Source organism: Equus przewalskii, chromosome 30 (assembly GCF_037783145.1).
Source record: "Equus przewalskii isolate Varuska chromosome 30, EquPr2, whole genome shotgun sequence".
NCBI classification, from domain to species: Eukaryota; Metazoa; Chordata; class Mammalia; order Perissodactyla; family Equidae; genus Equus; species Equus przewalskii.
This window is the reverse complement of record NC_091860.1, coordinates 1,727,989-1,740,398: the sequence shown is the minus strand read 5'-3', so window position 1 is coordinate 1,740,398 and position 12,410 is coordinate 1,727,989. Positions and strand designations below refer to the sequence as shown.

At 50.0% G+C, this 12,410-nt stretch overlaps 1 protein-coding gene across 21 annotated transcripts in view; it reads left to right on the top strand.

The window, feature by feature from the left end:
* Positions 1-12,410, top strand: part of CCNY (cyclin Y) — a 318,347-nt gene that overhangs the window by 228,288 nt on the left and 77,649 nt on the right. The window contains exons 1-2 of one of the 21 annotated variants that reach the window (XM_070601627.1): positions 170-635; positions 4,026-4,137. The exons of 19 other annotated variants lie outside the window; for them this stretch is intronic. The gene's annotated coding sequence lies outside the window, so the exon portion shown is untranslated. Of the gene's footprint in view, positions 1-169; positions 636-4,025; positions 4,138-12,410 lie in introns of those variants that run through there. One more of the 21 variants, XM_070601626.1, reaches the window with a different exon arrangement.

Below are 12,410 nucleotides of genomic sequence, written 5' to 3'. Positions count from 1 at the left end.
TGTGGAGAGAGTGGACCACAAAGGAGTCAGTGGCGGAAGGAGGAGACCAGGGAGAGATGCTGGTGGTTGCAGTGTGGGTGGTAAGGAGTGGTTAGGTCCTGGGGATAGCTGGCAGGATGTGCTAAGGTACTGAATGTGTGGGTGTAAGAAGCAGCAGGGAGCCGAGCATGCTTCCAGTCCTGACTCTTGAGGAGCAGAGTTGCCATTTGTGAGCTGGGGAAGACTGGAAGGAGCAGGCTTTGAAGAGTTGGTTTGATTGATGTTTTAGATAGTCCAGGGGGTAGTTGAATGGGCAGTGTGGGCTGCAGGAGAGAGGTCAGTGCTGGGACAACACTTGGGAGTCCTTGCATGGTGAGGGTGTTGAGAGTCTTGTGGCTGAGATCACCAGGCAGCCTAGTGCAGGTGGAGGGGAGGTCTGTGGTGTGAGGACTAAGTCCTGAGTCCTGCAGCCCCGACACAAGGAAGAAGCGAGGGAGAATGAAAGGAGCTGCCAGTGTGGTAGTAGGAGCTCAGAGAGAGAGAGGGAGAGAGGTGCATGTGTGTGTCTGTGTATGTGTGTGCGTGCGCGTGCATGTCTCTCCATGGTGAGGGAAGTGTTTCAAGAAGGAGGGAGTGAACAACTGTCCTGTAGTAAGGTAAGGACTGAGATTTGGCCATTAGCAACATGGGGTCATCAGTGATCTTGATAAGAGCTGGTTCAGTGGAGTGGTGGAGGCAAAAGCCTGAGTGGACAGGCTTCCAGAGAGACCCAGGGTGAGGTATTGGAGCATTAAGGAGCCTTGCCGAGAGAGAAGCAGAGAAGTGGAGAGGAGGGTGGAGAGGGGAGCCTGGGCTGAGCGTTGTGGCTGTGTTATGTTTAAAATGGGAATGATCACTGTGTGTGTCTATGCTGATGGGAAGGAGCCCACAGTGAGAGGAAAATGTCTGATGCAGGAGAGAGAGCGGGATTGCAGAGGGAGGCGGCTGGCCGTGGGAAGGAGCCTGGAGTGCACCTTAGTAGGAATTGGAGAGCAGATGTGTTCAGGGGACAGAGACGCATGTGGAGGCAGAGTGGAGGCCGGAGTGGGGGCAGTGCAGAGGCAGCAAGTTGAGAGAGACAGGGGTGGTGGAGGTTGGAGGAGAGGGTAGACATGGTCTATGCAAATAGACAAGAGCTGCTTAGCGGCACCAAGGGTCCCCCTGAGGGGTTGTCAAGAGCTCAAAGTGGGACCAGTCACGTGACTGTGTTTTCTCCTCCAGCTGGGTACAGCTGCTGGGGCAGATGTGGAGGAGCTGAAAAGTTGGCTTTAACCTGCTCTGGGGTTTACCAGAGAGTTCTACAGAGGGATGGAGGAGCATGGTGGCCAGGGAGCTGTTATAATGATGAGTCATCAGCTCTGAGTTGGATGAGGAGGGAAGTGAGAACATAGAAGGGGTGAGGTAGCAAAAAGGTAGCGGTGTATATGGTCTTGATGGGTTAAAGGATTGATGGGCTTGGGATCCCAGAGGGAGTGAGCTGGGAAGGTAGGAGATCATGGTTGGAAGGGGACTGCTTGGCTTTGAGATGAGGGAGTGTCATTATTGTTGACAAGGTCTGGGATGTGTGACCGTGGGGGCAGGTGACCAGAGTAGGGTGAGGACATGATCCTGGAGGACAGGAGGTCAAGGAAGTAGAAGGCAGAGCAGTGGGAGGATCGCTTACCTAATTGTTTAAATCACTGAGAATGATGACGAAGTAGCATGGGAGAGCCAGCGATGAGGGGCAGGTCTCGTGGGGAGGGGAGGAGTTGAGGTGAATGTGGCAGTGAGGTTTGAGAGAAGAACCCCAGCTGGTGTAGGGCGTTGGTGTCTGATGTGGGCTTGGCAAGCCAAGGAGTCAAAAGAAAGATTTCTGGGACTCAAGGTCTGGTAGTAGTGCTCCTTTATTCAGAGAATAGCATGGGGCAGGACCCACGGGCAGTGAAGAGCTACAGGCATGGGGACAGGACTCATGGGCAGTGGAGGGCTGCAGCATGGGGACAGGACCCACGGGCAGTGAAGGGCTGCATGCATGGGGCAGGACCCACGGGCAGTGAAGGGCGCAGGCATGGGGACAGGACCCACGGGCAGTGAAGGGCTGCAGGCATGGGGACAGGACCCACGGGCAGTGAGAGCTGCATGCATGGGGCAGGACCCACGGGCAGTGAAGGGCTGCAGGCATGGGGACAGGACCCACGGGCAGTGAGAGCTGCATGCATGGGGGCAGGATCCATGGGCAGTGAAGGGCTGCATGCATGGGGGCAGGACCCATGGGCAGTGAAGGGCTGCATGCATGGGGACAGGACCCATGGGCAGTGAGAGCTGCATGCATGGGGGCAGGACCCATGGGCAGTGAAGGGCTGCATGCATGGGGACAGGACCCATGGGCAGTGAGAGCTGCATGCATGGGGACAGGACCCATGGGCAGTGAGATCTGCATGCATGGGGGCAGGACCCATGGGCAGTGAAGGGCTGCAGGCATGGGGCAGGACCCATGGGCAGTGAGAGCTGCATGCATGGGGGCAGGACCCATGGGCAGTGAAGGGCGCAGGCATGGGGCAGGACCCATGGGCAGTGAAGGGCTGCAGGCATGGGGGCAGGACCCATGGGCAGTGAAGGGCGCAGGCATGGGGCAGGACCCATGGGCAGTGAAGGGCTGCATGCATGGGGACAGGACCCATGGGCAGTGAGAGCTGCATGCATGGGGGCAGGACCCATGGGCAGTGAAGGGCTGCATGCATGGGGACAGGACCCACGGGCAGTGAAGGGCTGCAGGCATGGGGCAGGACCCACGGGCAGTGAAGGGCTGCATGCATGGGGCAGGACCCACGGGCAGTGAAGGGCTGCAGGCATGGGGACAGGACCCACGGGCAGTGAAGGGCTGCATGCATGGGGCAGGACCCATGGGCAGTGATGGGCTGCAGCATAAGGACAGGACCCACGGGCAGTGAGAGCTGCATGCATGGGGCAGGACCCATGGGCAGTGAAGGGTGCAGGCATGGGGCAGGACCCTGGGCAGTGAAGGGCGCAGGCATGGGGCAGGACCCATGGGCAGTGAAGGGCTGCATGCATGGGGACAGGACCCATGGGCAGTGAGAGCTGCATGCATGGGGGCAGGACCCATGGGCAGTGAAGGGCTGCATGCATGGGGACAGGACCCATGGGCAGTGAAGGGCTGCAGCATAAGGACAGGACCCACGGGCAGTGAGAGCTGCATGCATGGGGCAGGACCCATGGGCAGTGAAGGGCGCAGGCATGGGGCAGGACCCATGGGCAGTGAAGGGCGCAGGCATGGGGCAGGACCCATGGGCAGTGAAGGGCTGCATGCATGGGGACAGGACCCATGGGCAGTGAGAGCTGCATGCATGGGGGCAGGACCCATGGGCAATGATGGGCTGCAATGTGTTTAGCATTAGGGCTAAATTTCTAAGGCGTGGGTACATGACTTATTTTTATTAGACAAAGGAAAGATGACGTAAAAAATCATTGAAATGGTCTCAATGCAGGTGGGGTCTGGTTATTGGGTGGTCGTATAACTTTAGATACAAATCGGGTCACATAGATTGGCATGTAGGCCAGGACACCTTGGACTTCTCTCCCTGGGGCAGCCTTGATCCACATCAGTGTCCTCAGTTAGAGCAGGGAGCAGCAGGAACCCTGAGTGTGGAGGGTATAGGGCATTCTGCTGAGGATGGCTTCCAGAAGGAAGGGTTTTGGGAGTTGGGAGATGACATTAGAAGTTGTGTGGGGCCTTCTGGGGCTGAGAAGACGGATGATAAGGAACAGCCTGGGAGTCCCAGGCTTCTTGAGTTGACTGAGATAAACAGGTGTCGATGAAAATAATCCATAACCAATCTATAAATGAAAATTTGGGTGAGTTTATTCTGAGCTAGAATGTGAGGACCATGGCCTGGGAAAGTCCTTCCACATAGGAAGGGAGCACTCCAAAGAAGCAGGGGTACACAGGGTGGTTATATACCCTCAAAGAGGATGTTTCACATATGATTGAAATGTCCCTCCCACAATAGTCACAAGATTGCCCTGTCAGCACAGCATTTGATGGACACAGCACGTAGTGGGTCTCTTATCTCGAGGGTGCAGCAGGAAGCAAGTCTATTGTCTCGAGCTGGGTGGTCACAGGTGAGCAGCAATCAGTTCCTAGCCTAAGGAAAGATGTTTTAATCCTTAAGGAAATGCCAACGTTGGGAGGGGGAGGGAAGTTTCACCTTTATCTCAAGGGCCTTTGTTCTTGCCATAGGGAATGTCTAAAGCAGGTATACAATGCATACTCAATGCCACGCCACGGTCAGGCCCTTTTGGAAAAACAAAGTCAGGCCGAATTAGGTTGAACCAAATGGCTTCCTCATATACTCCAATATATCCTATTGCTTGCCATTTCTCTTTGTCGGAGATTATTCTGTGAAAGGTTGCTGCGTTGGGGCTGTTGGTGTGTTGGGAGGTGTATCTTGTCAGGATTACCTGGTTCCAGAGCTGCCTCTTTAAATTCTGAGTGTTGGAGATGGAGCATTCCGGGGAGGGGTGGTATTCCTGGGAGGTTTTTGTTTGTTTTCTGCATTTTGTAAGTCAGTATTTGTTAATAAGAGATATGTATTTAAATACAATAGGAGATTTTTTTACTTAATTTTGTCATTTTCTGTCTGTCCTCTGTTTTGGAGAATGACACTATTCAATGCATGAAGTCAAATTTCTTGTCTAAAGCAGATTGTGTTGCTGGAGGGAGCCTGGTGTGATAGAGCAGTGGGCTGGAAGCCAGGGCTCTGTGTTCTAGTCCCGTGACCTGTGACCTCAGAGGTTACTTCCTTCAGGACTCTATTCCTTTGCTAAAAAAAAAGGCCGGGGGTGGGGGTCGGGGGAATCAGCTGTAAAATCCTTTGGTTTTAAAATTAAACCTCCATTTATTTATTAAAAATGCTTCTTGCACTTATGATCTCCAGTTTCTTTCTTTTTTTCAAGTTTACCTATTCATTGTGCATTCACACCAAATAAATTTTATACTTCATGCAGATTAGTATTTTTTTTTAAAAAAGTGGGATGCAGAATAAACATGCATTTCCCATCGTAGGGGTACTATTGACAAGGACTGGAAGACGACCCAGAATTAGCACGTGCGTTTATATAGATTGTGAAATCATCTTCTCCCCTGCTTCTCCTGCCCTGTACGAAAGTGAATGTGAAGTTGAGACAAGGAAAGAAGAAAAGTGGTTTGCTCTGTCACGGATTGGTGGCCCCGGTGTTGTTATCTTGCTTGGCAGGCTCAGAGCTGGATATTCTTAGTGTTTGTGTGTGTACTTGGGAAATTGTAAGTGTTACCAAGTGCCTCAGACTCAGAATTGAGTTGGTAATTTCCCATTTCTTCTTAAAATAGCTAGATGATTAAATTAGTGATTAACACAAGATGTTTTTGATGTCAGAGTACAGCCAGACTAAAGGCCATGGAAAACAGACTGCTTTCCCAGCAAGTTTTCTTTGATTTGGTTCCTCTTTCTTTGGCCCTTTCATGAGGGTCAATTCTATATGACACTCAACAGAGGTGGTTAGATTTAAGAAATGACATTTTATTGTGTGGGTTGAGAATGGACACAGACATACCTAGGAGCTTCCTGAGACTAGCCTCTCATAGTTACTGGATCAGCCCGAGGCTGGACCTGTTACCTGGGGACAAGCTTGGGCTCTTGTCTTTCCCGCCAAGAGCTGCGAGGTTGCTGCCTGCCTGTGTGGTTACGGACCCACTGCGGGAGTGGCCGGGGCAGGGGGAGGGGTCAGTGCACACCTTCTCCTTCCCACTCTCACCCCAAGCCAGCAGGCAGTGCCCTCTGGTACACCTGCGTCCACGCCGCGGTGGCTTGAATGGCAGTGACATCAGGCCTGGCAGTACCCTCTGCCAGTCTCTTTCACTCATAATTTTACTTCAACTTTGTATTACAGTGCAGTATTTAATAAGACACTGTTTTCTCTTTTTATTCTTTAGTAGTTCGAATAGTAATGTGTGCCAAGATCAGACTGAATTTCTCAGTGTTCCTACATGAATTAATGTACATGGGGAGCAGTTGAAGGAATAAGTAGAACTTGTCCTCTTGAGTGTCAGAGAAAAGATGGTAAATGGTGGTTTTACTGTTGAAGATGCAGCTCTCGGCAGTGATGCTGAAGATAGCCTCCTGTGGCAGTTCGACTGCATTCCGCATTTGAGATTCAGAGCGACTGCAGCCATTTATGTGACTTCGTTTGTTCTGTGACCGAGACCATTTGCTCGTCTCTGCATATGCCTTTAGGTTAAATGCTGCGTAAATGAGAAATGAAATACAGACTTTTCCCCTCCTACTCAGACGTCAAAATAGCTTTTCAGTTCATATCAGATCAGTAGTAATTTGGGGGTCCGCCTTAAACCGAGCATAACCCTGCTTATCTTAGAATGAAGCAGTGTTCCTCTTCAGAAGTAAGGAAACCCACCTTTACTCGTTCAGTTTTTAGCGTTGGTCTTCCCATTTCCTGATATCAACTTCCCACTAACCTTCATCGTTTCTGGCTCGGTGACTGCTGGTTTCCAACATTTTAGAGTAAATGTCTGTGTGCTTTGAGGTTGGAAATTTATGGTGAGATTGAAAACTCTGTGGTATTGGTGTACTTAAGAAGGAAAGTTTGTAATATCGTTCATTACATTTTGAATGCCCATTAGAGAAAAATTGGAAAATATAGAAAAATAAAGAAGAAAAGAGAGAGAGAAAGCCCCATAAGAGCATAACTTGCCTCTTATATAAAAGAACTACTGCAAACATTTATGTATACTTTTTCTAGTACTTTTAAAAGCTGGATTTATTTAAAACAAAACCACCCCCCGCCACCACCAAAACAACAAAACCCAAATCTTTATAATTGTGGTGACACTGCATATAGTATTTTGTATCTTCCTTTTCACTTAGCATGATAAATAGAAGTATTTCCCCAATTACAAATGCGTTAAACTTTTAATTATTATTATTTTAGTAGCTACAAAGTTTTCCATATGGTAAATTTGCCACCTAGTTATTCAGTCCCCTATTACTGGACATTTGGGTTATTTACTGCTTTATTTTTCCTCTTATGAATCATGCAGTGATGATGAGCCTCTTTGGGCTTAAGGTCTTGTCTGCACGTCAGATCATCTGAGAAAGGCAAAAGCCCAGGAGGTAGTCAGTGACGCGGAGTCCCAGCTGCATCTACAAAACTGCTGTGTGAGAACGTGCGTGGTGCTGACATTTGCGTTAGTAAAAGCTGCTTATTGGATGTCTAAACAGAGCAGCATTGGGTAGCTTATTTTGGATTCTTTTAAATTACTTTTTTCTCTCAAGTGATAGACTTTTTCAAAGATTTTAATCAGTAGGTGAAGGAAAATCTGGTATATTTCAGGCTCTTTGCAGTTGGGCATTCTCTCTAGTAATAACCTTGTTGGTGTTTTACCAATAGACTTGGGGCTTTCCAGTGTTTTGACTGTGACTTACAGTAAGAAAGTACATTTTACATCTGAATCCAAATCTACATTTTATATTCATAAAAACACATGAAACAGTATTTATCCCTAGGCACTCCATATTGTTTATTGTGTTCTGAACTTTTCTGTTATGTTTTATTTCATTTTTTTTTAAAAAGATGAGTGACGATCCTCTAAATTGATTTCATAGCCTCTGAAAGGGTCCAGCTTACAGTTTGGAAAACACTGTACTACACTGGGGGCCGGCCCGGTGGCGCAGCGATTAAGTTTGCATGTTCTGCTTCGGCGGCTTGGGGTTCGCTGGTTCAGATCCTGGGTGCAGACATGGCACTGCTTGGCACACCATTCGGTGGTAGGAGTCCCACATATAAAGTAGAGGAAGACGGGCACAGATGTTAGCTCAGGGCCAGTCTTCCTCAGCAAAAAGAGGAGGATTGGCGGCAGATGTTAGCTCAGGGCTAATCTTCCTCAAAAAAAACCCCCAAAAAACACTGTACCATATACTGTAGAACAGATAGGGAATTCTGTGGAACACATGATTTTCTTTTCTGACTGCCTTTTCTTCTTCTATCCGTGGGTAGGAATCATGCATTCTCTTTTCCTGGCAACGTCTGAGACAGAGGAAGTTAAGCATCTTGCCCAAGGGCACACAGCTGTTAGTGGTCAAGTTGGGACCAGGCCAGCTCAGGGTGGCTCTCAGGTCCAGGGTCTTCACACCGTGTTTTGCAGCCCAGTAATCTGGAGCCTTTTCTCCTTCAGTGCAGAAGCCGTTCCCGTTTATGTTCTGTATCTAGAGGAAAAACACACGGAGTCTGTGGGAAGACTTGGCCGGGCTGGCTAGGTACAGGTTTATTGAAAGGCTGTTCACCTGGAATGGACCATGGAACCCAGCCAGGAGCTGTGGCGTGGCGAGCAGACGTGAACCAGGGCGAGACACAGCTTTTCACTCTCAAGATTGCTTCTTGAAAAGTGGGGTGAACCTGACCATGAATGTGGGGAGGTAGAAGTGGAAAGCAGGGTTTCATCAGTGGAGGAAGCTCTTCACAGCAGCCTCAAGGAAGGATCTGGTGAAAATGCAGGTCTGATCCCTTCTCTTGGCCCTTCATAACCTCAGGGGCTTCCCCTTGCCCTTCGCCCCAGCTGGCCAGCAGGCCCTGTGCCAAGGGCCCCCGGAGCGGGTGGTGTGTGCAGAGTGCCAGCCACGTTTGTGCAGGGCCTCTGTGCCCAGACAGAGGGCCCTCTCCCTGCGTCTGGCTTTCTTGTTGAGTCCTCCTTATCAAAATCATCGTGCCGGGATAAGAGTAGCACCCGGGAGCGCGGGAGGAGGTTGGCAGTGACTTCCAACAGAAACTGTGTCCCTTTAACTTCTCAGAAGGGTGATGTGGGGCCCAGCTGACAAGAGCATGTGGAAGGGGACACTTTTCCTGGAGGGTTTTGAGAAGGGCCTGGTGCAACCGAAAACTCCCCAAGTAACTGCTCCCTTCTGCTGGAGCCAGTGGCCTTTGCGCGGCTGTGTCTGAAGGCACTCTCCGGACTCTCCAGCGTGGAGACAGTGCCTCCCAGCGAAAGGCCCCTGAAGTCTGAGCCGAGCATGGGTAGCACTGGTCTCCGCTTGGGGCAGTTCCTTACATCTTGCCGGCAAGTAACATGTTCTGTTTTCAACATAGTCACGTGCAGTGACTGGAATTTAAAAGTAGAAATTAGGGATATATTGTTGACCTGGGATTTCTTGGAATGCTGAGAAAAGTACTGCCTTGAAAATCAAATTTCACCAAACCTGGAAGATTGCAGTAGGAAGAAAATGGAGTAAATGTGGATGTTCCCCCTGCTTTTCTCCAGCACAAGGAATCTTCCAGAGGCTCTGCCTCACTGCCCGTAAAGCATGAGGAAGGACCTGCCCTCCATGGGGCTGCTGCTGACGGAGCCAGCTGGGGCCTCTGAGGCTCAAGTGCACCGCGGGCCCCCGCTGGCGACAGGCCTGGCATGCCTGGCCCTGCAGGCAGTGGCGGCCCGCTGTCCTTAGCCCTCGGCTCTCCCTCGCTCCCTGGGTCTTGAGAGGAGATGAACCAGGACTGGTGCTGAGCGCAGGGATTGTGGCATCTTATACTGAGCACTGTTTACTAGATTGACAAACTGGGAAGCCCCAGTGACCCTGAAAGGCCGCGCTCAAGCGTGGCCTCGCTTTCCTCTGTAGTCACGGTGACTTAACGTGGCGACGTCGGTGCAGTGCGGCAGTGTGGCAGCCCGGCGCTTTCCTCCCGTGCTCCCCCCGTCTCGGTGCCTCCGATTTTGCAGAAGATACTGGTTATTGTTTGCACTGATGTGCGCACAGCTGCACCCACACATGCTCACAACTAGAGTTGCGGTTGCCGTTCACCAGCTAGTTACGGAGGAGGCTGTGCACTCTCGCTGCCTCTGCAGCTCTGTGTCCATGCTGCCTGGATCGGAGCCTGAGGCAGAACCAGGAAGAATCCTGGCTGGGCTTCTGTTGTGCGAGGCTGCCTGCCTCATTATTGATTTGGCTTCGGAATGGAATGGGTTGTGTGGGCACTTTAGTCTTGTGAATGTTTTAATTCAGGTGATACTAAACCGGGCAGCAGATGTGCGATGGCTGGAATCCGAGGCACGTGGATTTGGATCTTCAGTGAAGCTTTTCTGAATGCACATCTGTCCATCTGCTGCCTATTACCTGTCTCTCCGAGCTTGGCAGACGCGGTTGAATGCAGAGGCCTCTGCCTCGGTGGTTGCATCTCAGATTTTATCGTTAGTTACGTATCACATTTCCCTGTGTCTGAGGTGGCCCGAGAGGCCACGGCATTCCCTTTTTCTCTGTTTCCCCCAGAAGCAGAATGTTTGAAAGGCAGGTTGTTCCAGGTTGAGGTAGGAAGTATATTCTAGAATTAACTTTCTTTTTCTTCTTAAAATATGTTATATATCAGGTCTGAAAGTGGGTAAAATACCAATAGGCAATGATCTCATTTGCAGACATAACTAGGAATTTGCCTGCCAGGAATCGTAAAAGTACTCTAGAGTGACATACAGGGACCGGAAAGATAATCTTCAGAGTCTGTGGGATATAGATGGCCGTGCAAAGAGGTTGAGTTCTGCTTTCTCTGTCTCCTGTTAATTTTATGCCATCTGATTCAGGCAGCGAGGCAGCTCTTTGTTCTCCCTCTGACAATGCTAGGGGGTGGTCCAAGGTATGTATAGTGTATATGTGTGTAGATACATGCGCACTGGGGTATTCTCGTTCTGGTGTAGCTGTCTTTCTTGCATGTCGGTTCCACAGTGCTTGTCCTGAGTTAGATGTTCTACTCTTCCATCTTTGATGTGCTATCCGTTCATCATCTTGTTTTATTTAAGTTTTCATTTGGTTTATTTAGTCTGTGCTGTCAGATACTTTCTGATTCTGTAGCCCTGTTTCCGTGGTGAGGCTTTTCTCCACCTGCTTTGGCTGTTACCCCCTGTTGAACTCTCTGGTGGGGACTGGCGGGCTGCAGGCTGGTGTGTAATCAGTGCTGCTGCCCGTCTCTTGGCGTCTGGGGTCTCTTGGTCGTGTTGTGCAGAGGTCTCTGTTGCAGGTACTCCTCGCCTGTTCTTTCCTGGGGGCTGACGGAGCTCGGCCTGGGGAGGCTGTGCCCCTTTGTGGCCTCAGTTTCTTCTGACAGGTGCTGTGCCTTGCTGGAAACCAGTACTAATGGGATCAGAAAGCAGATCCATAGTTTATGCTCACATTGGATCCTACATGTGCATTTTACTGTAATCCAAAGCCAGACCTCATTTTGTAACTCTCTTGTAGGGAAATCGTAAGTGCAAAACTATGAGTTGGATTCTTTCTAAAATTTTTTCCACCTATTATTTTTGCTGTTTTGTATTTTGGTTCCTCTTTTTCTTTTTTTTGGTGGGGGTGGATAATGGAGTAGGACATGACATATATGTAGTCTATGTTTTTAAAAGATTGGAATCAGTGCCTCCCTCCCTACAAGGAAAAAGTAGTGTTTTGTGTTTTCCTGGGGGCTCCTTTCTGTGCACTTGTCCTTGACTGCTGTAGATGATGTGGGCTTCTGGGGGATGTCAGTATGTGGAAGGCCCCAGCCAGGACACTTGGAGCTGTTGACCCAGTGGCGGCATACCTACACTAGTCACCTTGATGGAATGGCTCTTTCCCTCTCTCTCGGAAGGTGAAAAGAATCTCAACTCACTCCTCCTGCCATGGTTTGTGGGAAGTTTTTTTTCTGAATTTATTTGTTCCAACTCATATAGAGTTTATAGAAGATTCTGAATTGTGGGTGCTAACTATGGAAGAGGCGTCATACTTGGCTGTACTATGCACGCATTCCTCCTGCGTCCCGCCTCTTTGCCTGGTGCCTGCTCTGCATTGGTGTTCCAGGCACCCGTGACTCGGAGGCGAATGAGACAGGAGCAGTCCCTTCCTCCGAGATGACGTTCTGGCTGGAGGGAGGGGTGAAGGCTGGTGATGAGCAGAGGCAGACCCGTTGCTTAATCAGACGTGTACTCAGGGAGTGCCTAACTGGGGCTCACGTTGTGTTGTATACTGTGGGGGGCATACTTCACACCAGGTCTAACAAAGTCTAGTTAACTAGTCTCCTGGTTCCTGACTGATTAAAAGATAGAAAGGAAACAAAAGGGGGATTACTGGCTGAGGTAAATATATTGGTTCAGCCTAAAAGAACATCTGAGAGCCTGGAAATGAAGACACAAATGCTGTAGCTTTTGGCCTGCTGTTGCCGGCTTGGGGAGTGGTGGGGACAGCAGGAGAGAACCTTCAGATGCCACAGATGCCTTCACGGGGGAGGTAGCAAGGATGCCCTTTGTCTGCAGTCAGACCTCTCTGACCTGCCTGCCACTTGTAGTGGTGTGAACTTGGGGATGTTAACTTCTCTGAGCCTCATTTAAAAAAAAATAA